Below are 24,763 nucleotides of genomic sequence, written 5' to 3'. Positions count from 1 at the left end.
CTAAAACCAGTCAGCCTACACGGGTAGTTGGTTAAGGTTTCAGGGGGCACCTCTAAGGTGCCCTCTGGGGTGTATTTTACAATAAAATGTACACTGGCATCAGTGTGAATTTATTGTGCTTAGAAGTTTAATACCAAACTTCCCAGTTTTCAGTGTAGCCATTATGGTGCTGTGGAGTTCGTGTTTGACAGACTCCCAGACCATATACTCTTATGGCTACCCTGCACTTACAATGTCTAAGGTTTTGCTTAGACACTGTAGGGGCACAGTGCTCATGCACTGGTGCCCTCACCTATGGTATAGTGCACCCTGCCTTAGGGCTGTGAGGCCTGCTAGAGGGGTGACTTATCTATACTGCATAGGCAGTGTGAGGTTGGCATGGCACCCTGAGGGGAGTGCCATGTCAACTTACTTGTTTTGTCCTCACCAGCACACACAAGCTGGCAAGCAGTGTGTCTGTGCTGAGTGAGGTGTCCCCAGGGTGGCATAAGATATGCTGCAGCCCTAGAGACCTTCCCTGGCATCAGGGCCCTTGGTACCAGGGGTACCAGTTACAAGGGACTTACCTGGATGCCAGGGTGTGCCAATTGTGTAAACAAAAGTACAGGTTAGGGAAAGAACACTGGTGTTGGCGCCTTGTTAGCAGGCCTCAGCACACTTTCAATTCAAAACATAGCATCAGCAAAGGCAACAAGTCAGGGGGTAACCATGCCAAGGGGGCATTTCCTTACACTAGGTGACACCTTTATAATGTTTTTGTAGCTAATGACAAAGGATGTCTATTGTCATTCCCTGCAGGTTTTCTTCAAAGGCAGGCGGTAAGAGCCGCTCATCTATATATTGAATCAAAGTAGATTATCCAACCAGTGAGAGAATTAAAGTCTCCTTTTAGTACCCCCGGACCAAGCAAGCCCACCTGTACCTTTTTTATTCTGGAATTTGAATGAAGCAAGGTATTGACTGTCAGGATCCAGAGGTATAGTGAAGAAGGCAGAACTCCGAACTAGGGCTAAAGAATTTGGATGTGCCTGTATTATTGGATAGTATAGTAAATGTCGGGTATCGCAGGAAACTAAGGACAACAATCTTGTTCATCATTCTTAAATCCTGGAAAGAACAAAAACATGGACTCCCATCTGGGCCAGTAGGGAGGCCTTTTTTTACAGGGTACGAACAGAACTCTCTTGTTTCCCTCTGTGTTTTTGTTCAGTATCTGTTACAGCAGGTGTAATCCCCAGTACCCCTTCTCTTGAACCTTTATGCTGTGGTATTCTAGGTAGAGGTGCTCCAGGATGTGCCTTGATCAGGACTGCATGATAATTCAGAACTTGCCCTACATTATTGGTGTGTCAGGCCCATACATGTGAAGTGGGACAGTGTTGCAGATCGAGTGTAACTGGAGATGTGGTGCATACTTTGAATGTTTGGAGTTAGTCCCACACTCCTATCATGAGCTATCTGCATGGGGATTTGGCAAGCTGCCGACAGTCATGTTGCGGAGTGCCACACTAAGTTAATCAGCCCCTTTGCCAGCATAGTTGTGTAAATAAAATTAAATCCACAAAATGTTGTTGCGTAGAAGATAGACATGCTAGGGGGTGGTTGTCTGTCTTTTGTTGCCGAGGTAGGCTATCCAGACGGTGGGAAGGAATAGATAGCTAGTTGTTACTAACGTCTGTTAGTCAGATGTGTAGCCTCCTGTCAGTGGCATTAGCACAATCCGTGGCCCCTTTCAATGAAGCAGACAGACCGGTTTTTATCATAGATGCCACGGGGATGGATCCTGACATTTTACTTTTTCTTAACAATGTTCTCACATTTTGCTCTGTCCTGTAACTATAAAGTCAGGTTAGTCAATCGGACCCCATAGCGTGATACAGCAACATAGGGTGGGGGGCCTTGATGCATCTGAGGAGAATGACCTAAAGAATTACCGTTTCTGTGTCTGACTTCCAACATTGGGATGTACACCTCAGAGAATTGACAATGCTTCGGGGGTTGAGGGGTGATGTCCTATTGTAGTTTGGTAATAGACATTAGATGTGGTGGTTCATGGCCATTGTTCAGTGCATTTTGGTGCGCTGGGTTTCACAGGTAAGTTGGGCACCTGGGGTTGGGCTTAATTCCAGTCAATGTAGAATAATTAAGGTGCAAGTTGTTCCAACTGAAAGTGGTGGGCTCTGTGGGCAAGTGGTCAGGCTTCGCACAATGTGGGAAGCCTCCACCTCTGTCTTGCTGTTTGCAAAATTGGGCCGCAGAAGAGCTATTGTCATTCATTGACCACATGGAGGCATGCCGGGTAGAGCACATTGTACTTGAGACCCTGTTTCCTAAGGATGTTTTTGACATCCGAGAAATTGCAATGGGCTTCCTGCACTGCTAGTTTAAAGTTGTGTAATATAGACAGTGTTGAGCCCTGATATTGGAGAGGACCCTGCTCTCTGGCAAGGCGAAGTGCAGTGTGCCGGTCTCTGTAGTTGGTGAGACGCACTATAATCTGGCTTGGTGAGGTCCTGGGAGGAAAGTGTGGGCCCAACGATCTATGGGCTCACTCCACCACAAAGGTGATGGTGAAGTCTTGACTGCCAAAGACCTCAGTGAGCAGTTTCTCGAGGAATGTCCTATGGTTGTGGATTCGGCCTCTCACCTGATCCGCAGGTTATTGCGCCTCAATCTTGACTCAGTATTCATTCTTGGCTATGGCAGATTTGAGAAAGCCTTCGACTTTGTTGATGTGCTTTAAGCCGTTGGTAGCGTCATTCCCCTATTTCAGAAAATTCTGCACTCCGCCCCATCTAGGCAGATTGTATAACAGTCCAGGCGCTCATTCATATGATTTAGCTGGCCATTAAGAGTATCAAAATGGGTGTCAATCGCTATAAACCCGGTGCGAAGTTCGGCTATCCTGGTGGACTCTCTGTCGAAGGACAGTGTGGCCCTTATGGGGAGGTTCCTGTGTATCAGACAGGGAATGTTGGTGCCTTGGTCACACCTAGCTGGTTTGAAGGATAACTTATTTTGTTTGGGGTCGTCTCACACCATCTGGTGCACCAGGAAGGCAGACTAGAGGATAGTATGTGGAAGCCGGGTTTCCCAGCCCGATAGACAAGCAGCATCCCTGAAGATGTTGGGAGAGAGGGCCACGTTACAGGCTAGGTGTTACACAGGAATGTAATGGTGGACTGTGCTTAAGGGTACAATCCCAGCCACCCTATTGGTATCCACACAAGCAGTATCCCCTCCTTCAGGCGTCTCAGCAGCAGTAGACGTAAGCCAGCATCCACTTTGTGGGGGTGAGTTCACATCCTGATTGCACTTGTCACCAAATCATCTAGAGAGATAGAAGGCAGCAATTGTATGACACAGCACACCCAGAGGAGTGTCACAGGAGGCAAACGTGCACCTAAGGTGTGAAAGAAGCCAGCGGTTCGCAGGTGCTCACTTAACATATGCCTCGGCTGTGGTGGAAAAGGGCGAGGACAGCTGTTGTCATTGGTCCTGGAGCAGCTGTTGGGCTCAGCTTTCTATTCTCCAGGGAGGTCAGAGGACGACAGTCGGGGGCAAAGCCAGCTATATGTGAAGGCACAGTAGTGCTGCAGACAGAGATCAATAGGCCCCAGTGGACACGCTGGTGATGTCAGCAGCCGCGGCCCCTGATCTGAGCAGTCCATATTTCCTTGCGGCCAGGTGTGGTGAGTCCTTCTGGCCAGGGGTGGTGAGGAGCGATCTTTAGTGGGGTGGGTACCCAACTCGATGCTGCCCCAGGATGGCACGCATCCGGTCCGGCCCGCCTGCCACAGGCCCGGAGTGCATGAGTTATAGGCTCACCACAGCTGAGGGTTGGAGCCCAAGCCCTTATCGCTGCAAGGTGTGCAATGTTCCCGGGGCTCAGGCAGGGAGTCTTCTTGGTGAAGTGATTTGATGAAGGTGAGGATACTGGTTCTCTGTCGGGCCAGCACTCGCTGCAGCCCCGTAGCTGTGGGATCTCCGAGGGCTGCGTCATGCCACAGTAGTTGGCCAGTGAATGCGGGCAGTCCGAGGTTTCGTGGGAGTCTCAGGCGGAGACTAGGCATGGAGGGAGGTTCCCTCCTTGAAGAGGAGTGCCAGGTGCACAGGTCTGGTGGCTGATTGGCACTGTACTGCAACAAATATTTCCCATCCACCCCAGAGCTTCAGTGCGGGCGGGCGGCCACCGGCTTGATGTCAGCATTAATAAATGAGATCAGTAGGTAGGAGGAGCATTGGTCTGCTTGAAGTCCCACTTTGGGTTAACAACGATAGTGGCACAGTCGAGGTCCGATCCCTAGCGTGATGCTTCCTTATAAAGGGCCACAAGTGCAGTGTCAGAATGATACTGCATCTTGTAATATTCGAAAGGGGAGCCAACCGGGCCTGAGGTCTTTCCTGATTGAAGTTCAGATATAGCCTCGTCTAACTCTTCAGTTGTCAGAGGTCGATGCATCTTATTAGTTTAAGAACGGGGGATCGAGGGCAGAGGTATGTCCCAGATAAGGCAGCTAGAGTTATCTGGTGGCAAATGCTGCAGGGTTATGCAGATTTAAATAACATTCTCCAACTGTGGTCTGATTGTGGATTCAGTTTCATCCAGTTGTCCTGTACCTTCATCTCGAGCATGCACTTAACTGTCCACTCCACTGACTGGTCATCAGTCAGATGCTGCGCTGCTTGATTATGAGATTGTGCAAGCAGAATATTTGGGTATCCAGAATGGAGCAGACAAAAGCACAATCAAGCTATTCTATAAAATCACGCATGATTAACTGTAGTATTGTGCTGTTAACTGAATTTTAGCCGTATTTGTGAAAAAGATGGTATGAAATTTGTTTGAGATTGATAATTTCTGATGGTTTGGGCACTTGCACTTTGGAGGCAACTCATTACTAATTTGCCCTTTATTTTTTTTTCCCCAAGCCCGTATAGCCACCCAGCACACTTGTGAGATTGCATGAATCTCAGAGCATGTCTATGAGTGAATGTATTCCCCCCTCCCCCGATATTCCCGAATTAGTCACAGCGCTATGCCGGGGGCCTCACTGTCACACCGAATTTGCACATATTACGCATTTTGTTTTTTTTATATATATATTATACACATCAGGGGTCCCTCAAAGACCCCTATATTTCGACCATGGGGTCAGGGTACCTCTACCCTGACCCCTTGCAGCACTTTTGATTTGAATTTTCAGGCCCAGGGACTTTGTCCTAAAATGTTACCTAAAATGGCGTTCGCAACTTTCTGCTCAGGTTGTGGCCAGCTAATCACAGCATTCCTCTTAGCATGTGTATTCCCCCACTTGACGAATCACCCCAAAACTTTCTGTGTGCAACAAGAATCACAGGCACTCTTGTTTTTGGAAAATTTTGTGAACCACGCCAAAGATATAGGCAAGTCAAAAAATGCTTTTCCTGTGGAAACATGTTTTTTTATATATATATATATATATATATATATATATATATATATATATATATATATATATATATATCACTGCGCATCTGGTTGCTGGGGGTGCACTCCACTGCATCTGGGCACGGAAATATTAGACTGTCCTATTCTACTTCAGATTACTGAGAACAAGGGCGGCACTCCTGGTGGTGTGCAGAAAATAATTTATTGAGCAAACAAGAAATAACCGTCAATGACGTTGTGAACAAGGCCTGTCTAGGCCGAAATGCGTTAGCGTTTTTTGCCTTGTTTGCTCAATACATGATTTTCTGCACACCACCAGGAATACCTCCCATGTTCATCCGGAGCAAAGCAGGACTGTCTAATATATATTTTCATTTATTTTAGGGGTCTGAAGCACAGAAAATCAAAGATGTCATTTGGTTTAGTAGGGGCACTTAAGTGCCAGTAGTACTCTTTCACCAAATTTGGAAGCCTTCAAATGTATATGTCTTAATTAATTGTGAGGATGTCATTGAGGTGGTTGGTGTTAACATACAAAATACTTTGTTGCTGTTGCAGGGTTCTCATGATGTCACAAACATGTAGAGTAGTTTACAAATGTCACTTGAACCATATTACAAATGTTTGTAGTTATCTAGTTTTTCTATCACATTTATATTGGATTCACAACTGTGGATGCATAGACCTATGACGATCCACAACTTTAAGTTCAGTTTTTTGGGCTGTAAATTTAGATTTAAAAAAAAGAAAACTTGGCACAACAGCATGTTGACAAATACATTGCACCATGTTCTCTGGACACCTGACCTGGATGCAGGGCACAGCAGCATAGAAATGCTATCAAAGTGATGTATAACTACATGGAGCAAAGCGTAGTCCGAACCTTTGACCTTGAGAGGGTGTGAGTGCTGCATGAAATGTGTTGTAGCTGAACATACAGCATAGATATTACATTACTACTGAGGCACTGAAGATCTACATGAACACACACACAGTTGGCTCCATAATAAGTAGCTAGGAAATATCCACTAAACTCCTAAATGAAGGGTACATCCTCTTATCAACTATATATATTTATCTTTCACTTGCACGTCAGAATGTACCTGCTCCATCTTTAGCACCTTTCAGGAAAATAGCTTTTTAATGGTGTTTGTGAAAATCATCAGAAACCAGAAAAACAGCTGCAACAATGAGAAAAAAGTAATTGAGAATTTCAACCCAAATAGTTTTCTTGCACATTGCTGTTCAGCTATACATTTAACAGACGTGAATTTAGACAAAACAAGCAAATTAGTTTTTTAAATATAGCCATCAAGGGTCTGTGAGGGAAAAGTACTTCAGCTGTCTCAACAAATCCCATAGAAGTATTACACGTGTAGCAATACATTCATTCGTCCTTTCTCATATGACATTGGGATTGTGAGTTAAGGTTACCTTGGTGCTATAAGTGACCAATATCCTGCCATTTTAGGTTTTGAGTTAAACACTTTATCAACTTTAATTTATGCATAAGCATTCTGTGTTCAGTGATAGAAATGAAAACTAGGAGCTGTCAGTCTCTTGGATATGACCTACATGTGATTACAACGCCATAAAATACTAATGTGGACGGTAGTTCACAAAAAAAATGTTCCTTTATCTGTGGCTAGACACATGAGATGCTACTTTTTATCAGTTAGTAGACCTGTCTTTCAGAGCAATCCACCTCTGTTCTTCGAGGTAGCTTCGGTCTAATCTTTCCCAGGTCTTAAATGAAGGGTTGTTGTTTCCCTTCTTTGCACCATTCTCAGAGTTTAAAGTTTGGTGTACATTCTTCATTCAAATGATCCTGAGAGCCCTAATTTGGGACATGGAGCTGTTTCTCCTGAAAGCATCCGACCGAGATTACCACCAAGACAATCCTCTTTCTAGAATCAAAGGGGGAATATGCCTCAATGTGCGACATTCTTGACATTGGCACTTAGTTACTGAGGCCTACTTTTGCGTGATATAGAGGGAGTAGGTAGATCTTCCAGAAGGTCCTGACTGATGCTATCCAAGTAAGTGTATTGCTTTCTTTTGCTCAAACCTAGGCTTATGCATGTTCATCGGAACAAAAGGAACCAATGCTCTGTGCCCTCTTTTTTTTTTTTCCTATAACTGCTTCTTCTTAAACAGTTGTATTCAATACAGTATGATAAAGTACACAAACTTTTGCCCAGCAGTGGAAACTTTACAACACATTTGATTCAAAGCATCTGAATACAGCAGAACAAATAAATAAATAATGATTCAGCAGTACAGGCATTGTAAGTTTTGGTTTCAGGGGACAGGTCTAAACAGTGTTTATTCTCTAAAACGTCCTGCAGGTGCTGGGCCACGTTTCTGAACTATGTTCCACACATCTTCCCCATTGACCCTCGGGTAGGTCGCTTGCCCACCGCTGCAGCTCCGCCTGCTTAGTCCTGCTTAGTCCTTCTTCCCCGTAATTCCTTTTCTTTTTACATTTCCCGCCGCTGCCTCCTGTGGGGCCCCACCCCCCCTGCTCCGCCTGCTTAGTCCTTCTTCCCCGTAATTACTTTTCTTTTTTCATTTCCCGCCGCCTCACGTGCGGCCCGCCCCGCCCCCCTGCTCCCATTCGCCGACCTACCCTCCCAGCTGACCCCTCCTACCCTCTTATGGCGCCCGCTGCGCGGCGGAGACAGCGACCCTTGACCCTCGGGTAGGTCGCTTCCCCACTGCTGCAGCTCCGCCTGCTTAGTCCTTCTTCCCCGTAATTCCTTTTCTTTTTTACATTTCCCGCCGCCGCTGCCTACCGTGCGGCCCCACCCCCCTGCTCCGCCTGCTTAGTCCTTCTTCCCCGTAATTCCTTTTCTTTTTTTCATTTCCTGCCGCCGCTGCCTCCCGTGCGGCCCCGCCCCCCTGCTCCCATTCGCTGACCTACCCTCCCAGCTGACCCCTCCTACCCTCTTATGGCGCCCGCTGGGCGGCGGAGACAGCGACCCTTGACCCTCGGGTAGGTCGCTTCCCCACTGCTGCAGTTCCGCCTGCTTAGTCCTTCTTCCCCGTAATTCCTTTTCTTTTTTACATTTCCCGCCGCCGCTGCCTACCGTGCGGCCCCACCCCCCTGCTCCGCCTGCTTAGTCCTTCTTCCCCGTAATTCCTTTTCTTTTTTTCATTTCCTGCCGCCGCTGCCTCCCGTGCGGCCCCGCCCCCCTGCTCCCATTCGCTGACCTACCCTCCCAGCTGACCCCTCCTACCCTCTTATGGCGTCTGCTGCGCGGCAGAGACAGCGACCCTTGACCCTCGGGTAGGTCGCTTCCCCACCGCTGCAGCTCCGCCTGCTTAGTCCCTCTTCCCCGTAATTCCTTTTCTTTTTTTCATTTCCTGCAGCTGCTGCCTCCCGTGCGGCCCGCCCCCCGCTCCCATTCGCTGACCTACCCTCCCGCCTCCCAGCTGACCCCTCCTCCCCTCTTATGGCAGCCGCTGCACGGCGGAGACAGCGACCCTTGACCCTCGGGTAGGTCGCTTCCCCACCGCTGCCGCGCCGCCTGCTTAGTCCTGCTTAGTCCTTCTTCCCCGTAATTCCTTTTCTTTTTTACATTTCCCGCTGCCTCCCGTGCGGCCCCGCCCCCCTGCTCCCATTCGCTGATCTACCCTCCCAGCCGACCCCTCCTACCCTCTTATGGCGGCCGCGTGCAGCGGGCGTGCCGCTGCCGCGCCAAAGGCAAGCCCATCTGCGCCCGTCTGTGCCTGGACCGCGCCCAGCGCCAGAACCCCTGGCCCCTACCGCACACAAAGCACCTGACTGAGATACGACTCCGCCTCCCTCAATGCCCTCAACACCGCTTTGGGCTGGCTTGGTAGCAGGTGGCTGTTCATCCGAACCCATGGACCCTTCACCTGTCAAGCCTGCAAATACACATGCCTCCGAACCTGCAGACCACCCACCGGCCCTCGCAACAACAACAACAACCACCTCAAGTGCATCCTCCTCAACACACGCTCCGTCCACAAGCACGCCATCGAACTATGGGACCTTCTGGACACAACAGCACCAGACGTCGCCTTCATCACAGAAAGCTGGATGAACGCTTCCTCGGCCCCAGAAATCGCCATAGCCATCCCTGATGGCTACAAGATCGCCCGGAAGGACAGAGTCAACAAAATTGGAGGAGGAATCGCCATCATCTACAGGAACACCCTCAACATCACGACCACCACCGAAGACACACCCCTCACCGCGGAACACGTACACTCCCAGATGCACACGACCCCAAAACCACCCTCAGAGGAACACTCATCTACAGACCCCCGGGCCCACACGCACAATTCAGCGAAACCATCGCAGACTTCCTCAGCCCGCACGCCCTAGCCTCACAAGAATACATCCTTCTCGGGGACCTGAACTTCCACCTGGGGAAAAACGACAACAACACCACCACCCTGCTCGCCAACCTCGCCAACCTCGGACTCAAGCAACTGGTGAACACCCCCACCCACATTGCTGGCCACACACTCGACCCCATCTTCTCCACCATCAACCACGTCTCCTTCAGTCACTCCTCCGGACTACACTGGACCGACCACAGATGCGTCAACTTCACCTTCAAACGGGAGACTCACCACCATCGCATACAACAAATCCCCAGCAGATGCTGGAGCAAAATCACCACAGACTAGCTCCTCTCAAAACTGGACCAGAACCCACCAGCCAACATCACTGACGTCAACAACGCAGCCCACAGCCTCACACAGTGGATCATCAACTGTGCCAACAACCTTGCACCACTTAAGAACCTACGCCGACGACACCCAGCTGATACTCTCCCTCACCAAAGACCCAGCCACCGCCAAAACCAACCGACAGGAAGGAATGAAAGACGTTGCGGAATGGATGAAGCTCAGCCGCCTAAAACTGAACTCAGACAAGACCGAGATCCTTATCCTCAGACAATCCCCATCCGCCTGGGACGACTCCTGGTGGCCCACGGCGCTGGGCATCGCACCAACCTCCTCGGATCACGCATGCAACCTCGGGTTCATCCTGGACTCCCTCCTCACGATGACCAAGCAAGTCAACGCCGTCTCGTCATCATGCTTCAACACCCTACGCATGCTCCGGAAGATCTTCCGATGGATCCCCGCCGAAACCAGAAAGACGGTTACCCATGCCCTCGTCACAAGCCGACTGGACTACGGAAACACCCTATACACAGGAACCACCGCCAAGCTTCAGAAACGACTAAAACGCATACAGAACGCCTCCGCCATCCTCATCCTCGACATTCCTCGCCACAGCCACATATCCGCCCACCTGAAACACCTGCACTGGCTCCCCATCAACAAGAGGATCACCTTCAGGCTCCTCACCCATGCACACAAAGCACTCCACGACATGGGCCCCGAATACCTCAACAGCCGCCTCTCGTTCTACACGCCCACCCGTCATCTCCGCTCAGCCAGCCTCACCCTCGTCACCGTCCCACGGATCCGCAGAACCACCGCCGGAGGAAGATCATTCTCCTACCTGGCAACCAAAGCATGGAACTCCCTCCCCGCACACCTAAGAACTACCCAGGACCATCTCGCCTTCAGGAAACACCTCAAGACATGGATCTTCGAGCAGCAGTAATTCTGACTCTGATTGACTCTTACATCCCAATACTAGAATGCCACCTGCTGGTATGTATTGAGTCTGCTTGTGCATAACTACGTCTTGGGCAAGTGCCCAGCATGTGTGGATCTATAGTATGCGTAAGTAAAAGGTGTGTAGTGTACTCTGTATAGATGTTTCTGTTGTGTGTTTAAATTGAGCAATGCACATTCATTTGGTGGTTTATGCAAACACTCCTAAATTCATTGGGATTTAGGTGGACCTCCAACTTTTCACCCCCATTGACCTCTTATAAAGAGGTTCTTGCTTTGTCACTCTCCTTGTAAAGCCTTAGAAAAAGCAAAGATGTACTGTGTACACTTAGCTCACTTCTGACAGAATTCTGGATTCTAATCTACCAGGGAAACCTCTACAACCTGTTTTAATCATGGCAGCCGAATGGGTGGGGGACAAAGGAACTGACCTGATAAGACCACAAATTTGTACGTACGTCAATGTAGCCCCCTGCCTACGGAGCCCCCAGGCAGGATTTTTAATGTAAATGTGTATGTCCAAATTATTTTCTTGTGACTGGTTCCCATATTTTAGATGGATGCACAACTAAGTACAAGTTTAGAGGGTTCTGTTTGCTTTGTCGGCATAAATAATGTAGATGCACATCTCTGTACTATCCGGAGAGTAGTCTTTTTGTTTGGTTGGCTGGCTTCTTTAGTGTGTACACTCAGTGCTGCAATTGAAAAGGCAGATAGTTGCATTCTAGTAACTGGAAGCTTTGTCAGGCCTTTCTTGTAAGGTAAAGTATGCTTTCTTTTCAGCACAGCTTTAACGATATCCACTAATGATTAAAACATAATCTGACCAGCTACCAGTTGGTCAGATAATGAAGAACAAGCATAATAATATATAACGTGTAACATACTTATTGTACTCCAGTAAAACAATAAAATTGTTAAAAGCAAACAGATCATTAAAATGACCAATATCAAATACATAAAAGTACGTGCAGTAATTATAATAGCATTATGCTATGTATTCGTTATTTCTAGGCACAAAAAGCCTTGTACTTTCCAGTGCACACCCAGGTTTGCCAAATGCATGTAACCCTGGATAGATATATTGGAGTCATTTGCTCTGTAACAGTGCCAATATATCAGTGGTACTTGAGGCACCATATTTTTTAAATAATGATACCAGCCTTCTCTTACAAGCAAAAGCAGTTTTGTTGCAAAAGAGCATGAAGTGTGAAATCATTTTTAGAACCCCAGCACTACAGTCACAGGGGCCATGTTTGTACTTGGGTGTATTCCATTTGGACTTGTAGGCTTTAGTGGGCAGGATCAGAAGCCTGAAGTGAAGACATGGTGCTTTGTGATTCGGGCCACTGATGGTACAGGTATGGGTTAAATAATTATGCATCATTGTTCCAGTTTTGGCTTCTTAAATTGTCTTTTGTATCAAGAGAGCCAGAATTCTTGTTTGATTTAGTTTATGGTGTCACCCTTTATCAAGGTGGAAATTTCACAAAAAATAACCTGACTCCTTTTGAGTATTTGTGATATAAGTATACCATCTGGTGGGAGCTGCCGCTTTTGTTAGAAGCTCCTTCTTTCAGCACATGACGATATGCTCCTTACTTTTGGTTCCTCTCAGTAATGGGTTTGATATCTAGGTTCTAGACTAATTGCTGTCAAAAGGCAGCTTGGACCTGATTGCAAGAGGCAGGGATGTGGAATTCCTATCGCCCGACGCCCGGGACATCTTGTTTGGGGTCAAGGGCAACAAGTTTGTATGTTTACTTTGTCCTTGGGACAAGTAGGCCCAACCCTCTGCAGCACAAACCCTTTGGCTGCCTGTTTACAGAGAGAGGAACTCTCTACAGTTGAGGTAATGTGTTTCCAAAAGATAATGCTGTTCGAACTTGTATTTATGGTTCATTATTTGAAAACCTTCATTATTAGGGTGAGTGCTGTAAATAAATGTTTTAAGGTCACACTTCACTACTGACGTTGGTTCCAGTACAAATAAAAAAAACGTGTATACACATGTTTGAAAAGTTTAGGCTATGAGGCTAAGTATAATGCTCCCAGAATGCTCTCTGATTAGATGCAAATGAGGTGTCATTTAGTAAAATGTTTTGATGCATGCTAGTATTTCCCAAAAATATTTCTAATGGAAAATCAGTGTAACCATTTTCAACACGATTATGGGAAGCATGAAAATAAACAAACACTGACAAAGCCAACTGATCTGACATATTTTTATAAGTCTTTTAGTTTCATCAATGCGTGTCTTGTTTTGACATGGCTTTTGTAACACTTTATTGTTGTGGGAGCTACCAGGCCCTCAACATTGTAACAAACACTGGCAAAAAAAAAAAAAAGTTTTTGAACTCTAAAAGCACACGTTGCCACCAGTGGCATAACAAAGGCCCCGCAGCCGCCCTCCAGGGGGCCCCTTCAGCACAGCACCTGCCCTGAGTGAGTCTGGAGAGGGGGCTCCTCCATGTTCTTTGCAAAGGGGCACCCTCCAGTTTCGTTACGTCACTGATTGCCACTGTAGTTCCTGACACTGAACAAAACTACTTTGTGTGCCAATATGCTCCTTGTGGAAGAGAAGAATGCGATCACTCACAGTAAAGCCAGCCGAAAGAGAGAGAAATAGAAGTTTAATAAAAACAAAATGTCTTTAACACCAGACCTAATTAGGGACCAAGACCCACATGTAGGTAGCTTTTTGCATGTCGCAAACAGCGACTTTCGCTGTTTGCGACATGCAAAAAGCACATTGCGATGCACAAACCCAGTTTTGCGATTCGGTAACCTAGTTACCGAATCGCAAAACGGGTTTGCGACTCGCAATTAGGAAGGGGTGTTCCCTTCCTAATTGCGACTCGCAGTGCAATGTAGGATTGTTTTGCGAACGCGGGCGCAAACCAATCGCAGTTTGCACCTTTTTCAAATGGGTGCTAACACTTTCACAAAAGGGAAGGGGTCCCCCTGGGACCCCTTCCCCATTGTGAATGTCACTGTAAACGGACCACTGCCTGCTCTGAAAAAATGAAACGAAAACGTTTCATTTTTCGTTTTTGTAATGCATCTCGTTTTCCTTTAAGGAAAACGGGCTGCATTACAAAAAAAAAAAAACTGCTTTATTGAAAAGCAGTCACAGACATGGTGGTCTGCTGTCTCCAGCAGGCCACCATCCCTGTGAGGCCGCCATTCGCATGGGGGTCGCAAATTGCGACCCACCTCATGATTATTCATGAGGTGTGCATTTGCGACGCCCTTGCCAATCACAGATTGTGTCAGGGACACCATCCTACATTCGGATTTGCGACTCGCAATTTGCGGGTCGCAAATCTGAACCTACCTACATGTGGCCCCAAATTCTTAAAGAAAGTCACAAAAGTGCACCCATGGTATATGTCGCACCCCTATAAAATATTTGTGAACTGTATTTTAGCATGGGTAAATACGCATGTGTAAATTTGCTCATGTGAAAATCTATTGAGCATTTGCAAGTTCATTTTCCCTCCAGCCACTTTCTTCCCAACCCTGGAAGAAGTTCTAATTCTGCCATTGTCAGGAGTAAATGTCCAACCTTTCTTATTATGGGAAAATATTAGAGAGAAGCTGGTGAAGATCTTTAAAACATGCAGGTTAGTAGGTTTGCAGACTCAAAGGAATTCCAGCCCTGGAACTATTGCTTACTGCTTCCTCCAGCCCCAGTATGCAGATCTGCAGAAAGGTGGAAAAATAAGGAAATTGCTACAGTAGGGATTGAAACTGCAAGTATTCAAGCCCTACTATGGTAGTAGCCCTGGCATAATCAGAGAGGCTATTATCAGAGCTCTTACATAATGAGATTGCTGCCATAATTTGGCGCCACACTACATGGCACCAAAGGGACAAGTAGATCTTTTTACAGGACAAGTAGATTTTAGAAGCAACCTGTCCCGTGGACAAGTAGATATTTTAATAAATTCCACACCCCTGAAGAGGTACCTCAAAGTTTTCAGTGATTTGTAGCTCTTTGGTTCTAGATACCCCTTTAATTCTGCTTCATAAATGGCATTAGCTATGACCTTCATATTATACACTTATTAGATGGAACATAGTGGCTGGCTGCAGAATATTGGTCTACAACCCAGGACAGCTACTCTAGATTGTTATAATGTTTGTGCTGCTTTCTCTACTTAATCCAGCCTATTAACGAATTCCAAGATGATCGACTTAATAGACATATTTGCAAGGTTGTTTATTGACTGAAATGTTTAACTGTTATGGAACCATTAGGTGTACACAAGGCAGATATACTTATATTGTGGGAAATACGCAAGTATAACCATTAAGTATGCAGAGGGCAGACAGTGAGGGAGAAGGCTGGCAGCTTTCCAAAAAGAGTAACAAGTGGCATTTTACAACAAAATACTTACAGTATGTGACCATCTCTAACATGCTAACGTAGCGTGAGCTTAAAAGGCAAAATTGAAGGAAAATCCTGGAAAAAGATAACGTTTCCACATTAGGTAAAACTGTTTTGCAGAAAAGAGGGTGGGCAGCAACCCTTGGGTGTCAGTGTCACCCCTTACCAAGATTTATGAGGTCTCAAAATCCCCCTGTGGGGTTCACTGAAGGGAGAAGTCACTGCTAATTGTATCACTTACAGGGCACTGCTGGGGAAAGGTCATATTACTTGAAAGTGTCCTCTGCTCCAGGCATCCTACAGCACAAGCAGTTGCTTCCCCTCATGTAGAACTTGATGTTCAGCACCAGTCTGAAGCTCAGCCCCAAAAGGGGTGGTTATTTGCAAGGAAAAACAAGCCATAACTAGTACAAACCTGAGTCGTCAGCAGGAGCCGGGACCAATTCGGACCCCAACTTTCATACAACACCAAATTACTTGGATTCACCATGGACACAAAGCTCAGTTTCAAGGACTCCACTGCTGAGGAAACAAGGACAGCCTGGTATCCTCAGACTGGAGGCAATAATGTGCAAACAAGAAAACACTAGACAGCAGACGCAGACTTTCTCTTTTAATGCACCCAGGATCTGAAACAACATTCGTGTATTTATCAGGGCCTCCCAAACACAGCTGAGGAGCAAGCTAAAGACACACCTCTTTAAAGAGCGCTACATCACAATGCAGTAACCATTCTCTTCTCCAAGAACTCCTGTGTCCCTCTAATCAGTCATTGACACTGCATGGGGCTCCGTAGTGGATAGGAGTACATGTATGATTATAATACCTTGATCCGCTTCATCCCAGTTATTTCAGGGAGAAAAATGGAAATAATGTCGAGGCTCGGCTTACATTTCCCACCTGCTGAAAAAAGGGAACAAAATGGGGAAATGCGGCCAACGGGAAATAAGTCAAGGGATCCGTGTGTCGAAAAAATGTGGGTTCCACTAATGTACCGGGAAGACGGATAGCCGGTTTGGTGTAGTGCAGGTTGTCGTCCCTTGCAGAGTAGAGTTCAAAGTCATGAAGGTGCATCTTGGCCACAGTGCACTACTTTTTATGATAATCCTAGCAAAAGTGCTCCTCTGCATTACCAGTTGCCCTTTGTTGTGGCCACAGAGCAATCCTTCCTGGGTCAGTAACTCACCTTCTGAGAGTCCCAGCAGCTCTCTGACAGCACTCTCGGACTCTGCAAACTCTGCAGTTCTGTGCGTTGGGCCTTGGTCCCAGGTGCTTCATGGCAGCGGTGGTAGGAGCTTGAAGATTTTGTGCCACCAACTTGCTCCAGCAGACTTCATCTATTGTGTCCCTGTGCTGTGAACAAGAAGCAAGTCGGCTGAGACTTGGGAGTCTCTTGACTTTGCTAGGCTCTGGAGACAGCTTCTCCTTGAGCAGGACAGGGCAAGCACAGTCCCTTCCTTTGCTAACCACAGGTGCAGCAGGTGTAGTTCTTTTCGGTATAGCCTCTTTGCTGGTCCCTCAGTGCAGCGGGGCAGACTTCCTTTGGTCCTTCTTCCAGTCAGTTTATCTTCCGAAAATGTTGTCAGGGTAGGATGGGGTTGGTAGTCAATGGGCTGCCAGGTTCCCTTTCCCCCGATGACAACTTCCTGTGAAGTGTGAGATCTGGCTATCACAGGATGCACAATTCTGCCGCTCCCAACATGGCATGACTCCTCTCCCAACACTCAGAGCTTCTCCTTAGCCCACCCCCAAAGGTGTGTGCTGCCAAAGGGCTACACGCCCCTGGAGAAACCAGTTTGGCAGCTGTCTTCTCTCCACAGTGCTACCCTGTCTGATAGTGTCCCTCTCCTAAGTGTTATTCATTTGCCCGTCAAAGGCACCTTCTCCTCTGAAGGTCGTCATTTGGGTTAACACCTGTGTGACTTCCTGCAAGACGAAAGTAACGCTCCTGTGCAGGCCCTTATTGTGTCCTTTTCTGGGAGACCTTAGCACGTCTCCCCAGGAGGGCATAAAGCTGTCTCCTGGACCGTCCTCATGTACACCAGTAAATGGGCACTGGAAACCTTAGACAACTAAAGGGGCAACTTATAAAGTTGCCCTTTGACCACCAGTGTCATAAAATTTGATGTAACCATTAATTCTGATTTAATGCACTGATTCTTTTGATAACAAATAATACTGACCTCACTAGACCCATTCAGAATTTAGTAGGACTGAGGTGCCAGCTTGTAACTCTGTACTTGCCAATGGGTCTACCTGCCATACCACAGTAAAAATGACAATTTTGTGTTTTTACTGCTGGAACATGTAAAAGTACAGATTCCACTTTTTAACATATAGCACCCTTCCTTAAGGCTGGTTAAGCCTGTCATAGGGGTGACTTACATACATTAAAAAGGCCAATTGAGGACTAGCTAATTAAACATATACCATTTTAAGGGTGAGAGCACATGCAGTGAGTCATGTTTATCAGGCCATTTCAGAACCATTACACCAGTACCTAGTAGTCAAAATAGGGGCACGAAGTGGGGGGTGGGAGGGCTGCAATAAGCTTGTTTCCTTACAGCCTCCATATGTTAGAGGCCTATCTTTTTACATTTCTCTTCACTCCATATAATTGACCTATTTTGTAAGTGTTTTTTATTTATTTATTTTTTAATAGGGTATCCGCCACCCCCACATCCTGCTGTAATAGCATTGCAGTTACTTTAGACTGCTACTAGAAGATCTTTGTAGTATTTTCACTACTTTCAAATTTGCACTAATGTCTAGTCTTCAGTGCTTGTCATAATGTGATCAATTAGACTTGCTCTAAACTCTGACCTTAAAGGTTTATTTGCAGGGGCATCTGATAACCTGCAACAACTTAAAAAGTGATAAAAGCAGCAATCTGAAAGTAAGGTTGGAAAACATGTCCCCCCTTTCCCCTCTCCCTTCCTTTCTCTATAGTACAAGTCTTATTCTCAAATAACCCCCACTCCCGCCGCCAATGGCATGTCAAATTCTCAGCATATCGGTATTGTATGAGATGGTCTTTCATTAAACTCTACTTTTACTTGCAAAAACAAGATCCCTAATAAGAGCAAAGAAATTCTTAAAACTGCTTGTGTATGGAAATAAATATTAAGCATATTAAAGACATCACCTAGACCACCAGGCCCATTAAGCTTGGCATGGAGGACATAATTGGGAGCAATCCTTTGTTCACCTAAAACATATAATTTTGTAGTAATCTGTAGGGCCAAAATGATTAGAAGTGAATACAGGCTTATAGATAGGATTGATATTTTCATCTTTTTTCTTCCAAGCCATGGAAAATGCTGCATGTATTATTATTGCAGGTCTCTGAATGTTCACCAAAATCAGTGGATGTTTTAAAATGGTTACCTTTGCTGTGGATATGACGCCTACCAAATGGGAATAAGGGTGTGCAGTGCGCATCTGGTCTAGGTTGATACTAAGAGCCAGGTTGTGTGATCTTGTTAATCTTAAATCTCGAAACTGCATTGGGGTGTTCCTGTTTCTGTATGGTAGGGTATGGAGTATGTAGGAAGTTGGCTCTGTATGTGCTATTTCAAAGTAAGGAATAGCATGCACAGAGTCCAAGGGTTCCCCTTAGAGGTAAGATAGTGGCAAAAAGAGATCATACTAATGCTCTATTTTGTGGTAGTGTGGTCGAGCAGTAGGTTTATCAAAGGAGTAGTGTTAAACATTTGTTGTACATACACACAGGCAATAAATGAGGAACACACACTCAAAGACAAATCCAGCCAATAGGTTTTGTTATAGAAAAATATATTTTCTTAGTTTATTTTAAGAACCACAGGTTCAAATTCTACATGTAATATCTCATTTGAAAGGTATTGCAGGTAAGTACTTTAGGAACTTTGAATAATTACAATAGCATGTATACTTTTCACATAAAACACAAATAGCTGTTTTAAAAGTGGACACTTAGTGCAATTTTCACAGTTCCTGGGGGAGGTAAAGTATTGTTATTTTTAGCAGGTAAGTAAAGCACTTACAGGTCTCAGTTTTGGGTCCAAGGTAGCCCACCGTTGGGGGTTCAGAGCAACCCCAAAGTTACCACACCAGCAGCTCAGGGCCGGTCAGGTGCAGAGGTCAAAGAGGTGCCCAAAACACATAGGCTTCAATGGAGAGAAGGGGGTGCCCCGGGTCCAGTCTGCCAGCAGGTAAGTACCCGCGTCTTCGGAGGGCAGATCAGGGGGGTTTTGTAGGGCACTGGGGGGGACACGAGTCAGCACAAAAAGTACACCCTCAGCAGCGCGGGGGCGGCCGGGTGCAGTGTGTAAACACGCGTCAGGTTTTCAATGGTTTCCTATGAGAGACCAAGGGGTCTCTTCAGCGATGCAGGCAAGGGGGGGGGCTCCTCGGGGTAGCCACCACCTGGGCAAGGGAGAGGGCCTCCTGGGGGTCACTCCTGCACAGAAGTTCCGTTCCTTCAGGTGCTGGGGGCTGCGGGTGCAGGGTCTTTTCCAGCCGTCGGGACTTTAGGATCAGGCAGTCGCGGTCAGGGGGAGCCTCTGGATTCCCTCCGCAGGCGTCACTGTGGGGGCTCCGGGGGGACAACTTTGGTTACTCACGGTCTCGGAGTCGCCGGAGGGTCCTCCCTGAGGTGTTGGTTCTCCACCAGTCGAGTCGGGGTCGCCGGGTGCAGTGTTGCAAGTCTCACGCTTCTTGCAGGGATTTGCAGGGGTCTTTAAATCTGCTCCTCTGTAACAAAGTTGCAGTTCTTTTGGAGCAGTGCCGCTGTCCTCGGGAGTTTCTTGTCTTTCTTGAAGCAGGGCAGTCTGAGGATTCAGGGGTCGCTGGTCCTTGGGAAAGCGTCGCTGGAGCAGGTTTCTTTGGAAGGCAGGAGACAGGTCGGTAGGACTGGGGCCAAAGCAGTTGGTGTCTTCTTTCTTCTTCTGCAGGGGTTTTCAGCTCAGCAGTCCTCTTCTTGTAAGTTGCAGGAATCTAAATCTTTAGGTTCAGGGAAGCCCTTAAATACTAAATTTAAGGGCGTGTTTAGGTCTGGGGGGTTAATAGCCAATGGCTACTAGCCCTGAGGGTGGGTACACCCTCTTTGTGCCTCCTCCCAAGGGGAGGGAGTCTCAATCCTATCCCTATTGGGGGAATCCTCCATCTGCAAGATGGAGGATTTCTAAAAGTTAGTCACTTCAGCTCAGGACACCTTAGGGGCTGTCCTGACTGGCCAGTGGTGACTCCTTGTTGTTCTCATTATTTCCTCCGGCCTTGCCGCCAAAAGTGTGGGCTGTGGCCGGAGGGGGGGTGGGCAACTCCACTAGCTGGAGTGTCCTGCGGTGCTGGAACAAAGGGGTAAGCCTTTGAGGCTCACCGCCAGGTGTTACAGCTCCTGCCTGGGGGAGGTGTTAGCATCTCCACCCAGTGCAGGCTTTGTTACTAGCCTCAGAGTGACAAAGGCACTCTCCCCATGGGGCCAGCAACATGTCTCTAGTGTGGCAGGCTGCTGGAACCAGTCAGCCTACACAGATAGTTGGATACAGTTTCAGGGGGCACCTCTAAGGTGCCCTCTGGGGTGTGCTTCACAATAAAATGTACACTGGCATCAGTGTGCATTTATTGTGCTGAGAAGTTTGATACCAAACTTCCCAGTTTTCAGTGTAGCCATTATGGTGCTGTGGAGTTCGTGTTTGACAAACTCCCAGACCATATACTCTTATGGCTACCCTGCACTTACAATGTCTAAGGTTTGGCTTAGACACTGTAGGGGCACAGTGCTCATGCACTGGCGCCCTCACCTATGGTATAGTGCACCCTGCCTTAGGGCTGTAAGGCCTGCTAGAGGGGTGACTTATCTATACTTGCATAGGCAGTGAGAGGCTGGCATGGCACCCTGAGGGGAGTGCCATGTCGACTTACTCATTTTGTTCTCACCAGCACACACAAGCTGGCTAGCAGTGTGTCTGTGCTGAGTGAGGGGTCTCCAGGGTGGCATAAGACATGCTGCAGCCCTTAGAGACCCTCCCTGGCATCAGGGCCCTTGGTACCAGTTACAAGGGACTTATCTGGATGCCAGGGTGTGCCAATTGTGGATACAAAAGTACAGGTTAGGGAAAGAACACTGGTGCTGGGGCCTGGTTAGCAGGCCTCAGCACACTTTCAATTCAAAACATAGCATCCGCAAAGGCAAAAAGTCAGGGGGTAACCATGCCAAGGAGGCATTTCCTTACAGAGTACACCAGATCTGTGATTGAAAACTGATGTAGGCTAACATTGTTGCTATAAACATACCTGCTCTGACTTTGTCGCTTCCTCCCATGCCCTTTTGCCTTCATATTCTTTATTTGTGAAGGGCACCTTTGAAAGGATAAATGGGAGTAGAGTGCACCCTGCTCGTGTGCCCTGTTAGATAAGGTGTGTATGGGAGTTTATGGTTTTAACTTTAATTTGGACCTTCTGGTTATAATAGCTTGCTGTCCTCATTCAGAGAAAATAGCAAATTAATCTTGCTTGTTAATTACGCATTCTGTATTTATAAGCAACCTTTCCTGGTTTGAACGTTGAGCCCACCTGCCCCCACTGGGCTTTTTCAGTGTTTTTCAGACGTGTGAAAAATAAGTACTTATCAGTGTTCACATTTTTTGTGCTGTAAAAGTTCACAGGGACAGAAGTTTTTAGTGTTTAAGAATCAATTCTGCTTCACTTTCTATCCTTCCCTTGTTTCATTTTCTGTTGTCCATTCTTTCTTGCTACTCAACCCTTCTGCACGTCCCTTTATTTGCTCTTCTCACTGACTTTTTCATTGTATTCATTATTTCTTTCACCTCTGTGCCTATCTTTTTCAGTACACAAACTCATTTTCTCAGGGCAGTCTCGCGCCATGTTAAAGATGTGCACGGCTAGAGATATGTTTGCACTCTTAAGGTTTGATTGCAGCAGATAATAGAATAATGACAGGCACTTAACATGCCATTCTGCTGCTGTTTTCTTGCAGTGATCAGGTGAAAGGTGTTCTACCTGATACAGGAGATGTGTTGTGGGGTATTCTGTGCCCCTAATATGAGCCAGTATTAAGTAGCCTGTTCTTTGTCTCAAGCTTGTGATATAAACATATTAATACTGAGTTGTGCAAATATTGTCTTTCTCTGTCTTGTCGTTGGTTAGAAACCTTCAGAGAAATTAATACGAACATGAATAGTGTTGGCTATATGAAATTCAGTGACCGTGAACTGTTTCTGTGCCAAGACCACCAGCTAAAATAGTAAAGGCAATCTTATGTACAGGAGCCCTTTGGGTGTCTGCCTGTTTAGGCCACACTGAAAATAGTCAACAGATGCAATATAAGAGGTGAACTTCTAAATGTAGGAATACCACATAGCAAGGTCTGTGCACTTTCTTGAGGAGCTTCTTTCATTCTCTTTGTGTTTTTTACTTTGTTAGAGTGTACATTTCGGATGTGGTGTTATTCTTGCACAGCAGTGTTGCATGAGGTGCAATTTCACTAACCTGTGCTTAGAATGCAAAAACATTGTCCCTAGATCTTCCAGGGATTTAGGGAGGAATACAGATAATAAGAACTTCAAAGATGTCACCTTTCCCACCAGTCTCAGTTTTGCCAGCATGAGGCCCGCTAAGCATTGATTTCTACTAGGCATTTATTCCCTACTAGTCTTTATTTTTTAAAAGCAGTGTTTGGTACTACTAGTCTTGTGCCAGGCTTATGAGTATTACATCAGCCAATTATCTTTGTACTTTATAAAGCAGTTGTTTCTCATGCATTGTCCTAGTGTAATTTCCATCTTGTGCAGTAAGAACAAAGCCCGATAAATGTGTTCTCAATTAATGCAGCAGAGGCATGTAGAGACCAGCAGGTGAATCAAGATGAGGTTAGCCATGCTCCTAAAAAAAAAAACACTACAACCGAGTTGGAAGTAGGTCCTGGGGTGATGGTCAGAAGGACACATTTGATGGCTTATCATTGTCTTTTTCAAGCGTTGCATGATTACAGTGCACTGGTTTGTAATACGAATAGCAAACTGCCGTTAGTGGTGTCATCAGTGGTGCTATTCGAGAGGTCAGTGGTGCTATTTAGCGTGTCATAATTTATGTAATATGTGAGGTCATAAGCCGTACATTCTGGTCCGGGGGTGCAAATTATAGTTGACTCAGTAAACTGTAACTGTTGTTTTTGTTTTTTAAATGTTAGTTTACAACACATACCTATACCATTATTTTACCTTTTTTTTGTGTGTGTGTGTGTGTGTGTGTGTGTGTGTGTGTGTGTGTGTGGCTATAGTTCTAAAAATTTGTATTTTTTTTATGTAAAGTGTGTAATATATAAACATACACACAAATAAAAACCCTTCATCCTCTTCCTTGCCCTCCACTCCTATTCATCCCTAGCCTGTCTACTACGTTTTCCCCAAATTCCTTCCCAAACTCTTCCCCCTTTTTCTATCTAATTCATGCTCCTTGGTTAGAACAGCAGAGGAGGCTCTCTAGGCCTCACTCACCAGCAGTGGAGGCTCCCTTCTCGGATTACTTTGCCTATTCTTCAGGCTGTCGCTAATCTGGCCTTGTTCAGGGCACTCTTTGGCAGCCCAAGTTGGCTGTCCTGATTCTGGTCAGGCTGATCAAGCAGTTTAGATCCCCCTCACCACCTTTGTTTCACTTCAGCTCTTACAGCTGACCTCTTTGGTGACATGACAGTCCTTCGTGGTTGATGGTAGGATGAGGTTTGTCAGCCCCTTTTCTAAATGTCCGTGAAGCTAGTGGGCCTCAGCTATGAGGGGTGGTTGTTAGCCTCTGATATATTTGGATCCATCCTACTTTGGCTCTGTAAATGCAGCCCAGTACAACCCCTTCAGAACTTGACTCTCATTGGTAGGAATTTTGAGCAGTCACACACTACCATCACTCAACAGGTCAATAACTCATTAGTCAACCCAGTGCTTCTCTTTCGGAAAAAGAAAGTAGCTAAAAGCACTCAAACAGGAAATAGTACATTCAACAAAATGCATGTACTAATAGCCACTGGTGTCCGTCTAACATACGGTACAGCAGGTTTCAGGCACAGGAGCGGACCAGTACCTCAAAGAATTTATACGCTTAATTTAGCAGTCTTAGTCTTTTGTTAAATCTCAACAATGCAAGTCGTTTTCTCCCGGCAGTTGTGGCCAGTGCCCACAACCCATGCCTCTTCCCTCATTTCACTGTAGTGTTAGCGATGTGCCAGCAGATTCCACACTTTAGTTCTGTCTGTGGAAGTGGCAGTGGTTTATGTCTCATTCCGATTGGATGGCAGGCTGTGGTGCCGCTCGAAATTC

General features: G+C 46.4%; 1 protein-coding gene across 2 annotated transcripts in view; it reads left to right on the top strand.

Moving 5' to 3' along the window:
- FBXO11 (F-box protein 11) overlaps positions 1 to 24,763 on the top strand; it is a 608,024-nt gene that overhangs the window by 34,020 nt on the left and 549,241 nt on the right. The window lies entirely within an intron of this gene.

Source organism: Pleurodeles waltl, chromosome 5 (genome assembly GCF_031143425.1).
Source record: "Pleurodeles waltl isolate 20211129_DDA chromosome 5, aPleWal1.hap1.20221129, whole genome shotgun sequence".
Lineage (NCBI taxonomy): Eukaryota > Metazoa > Chordata > Amphibia > Caudata > Salamandridae > Pleurodeles > Pleurodeles waltl.
This window is presented reverse-complemented; position numbering and strand designations above follow the sequence as displayed.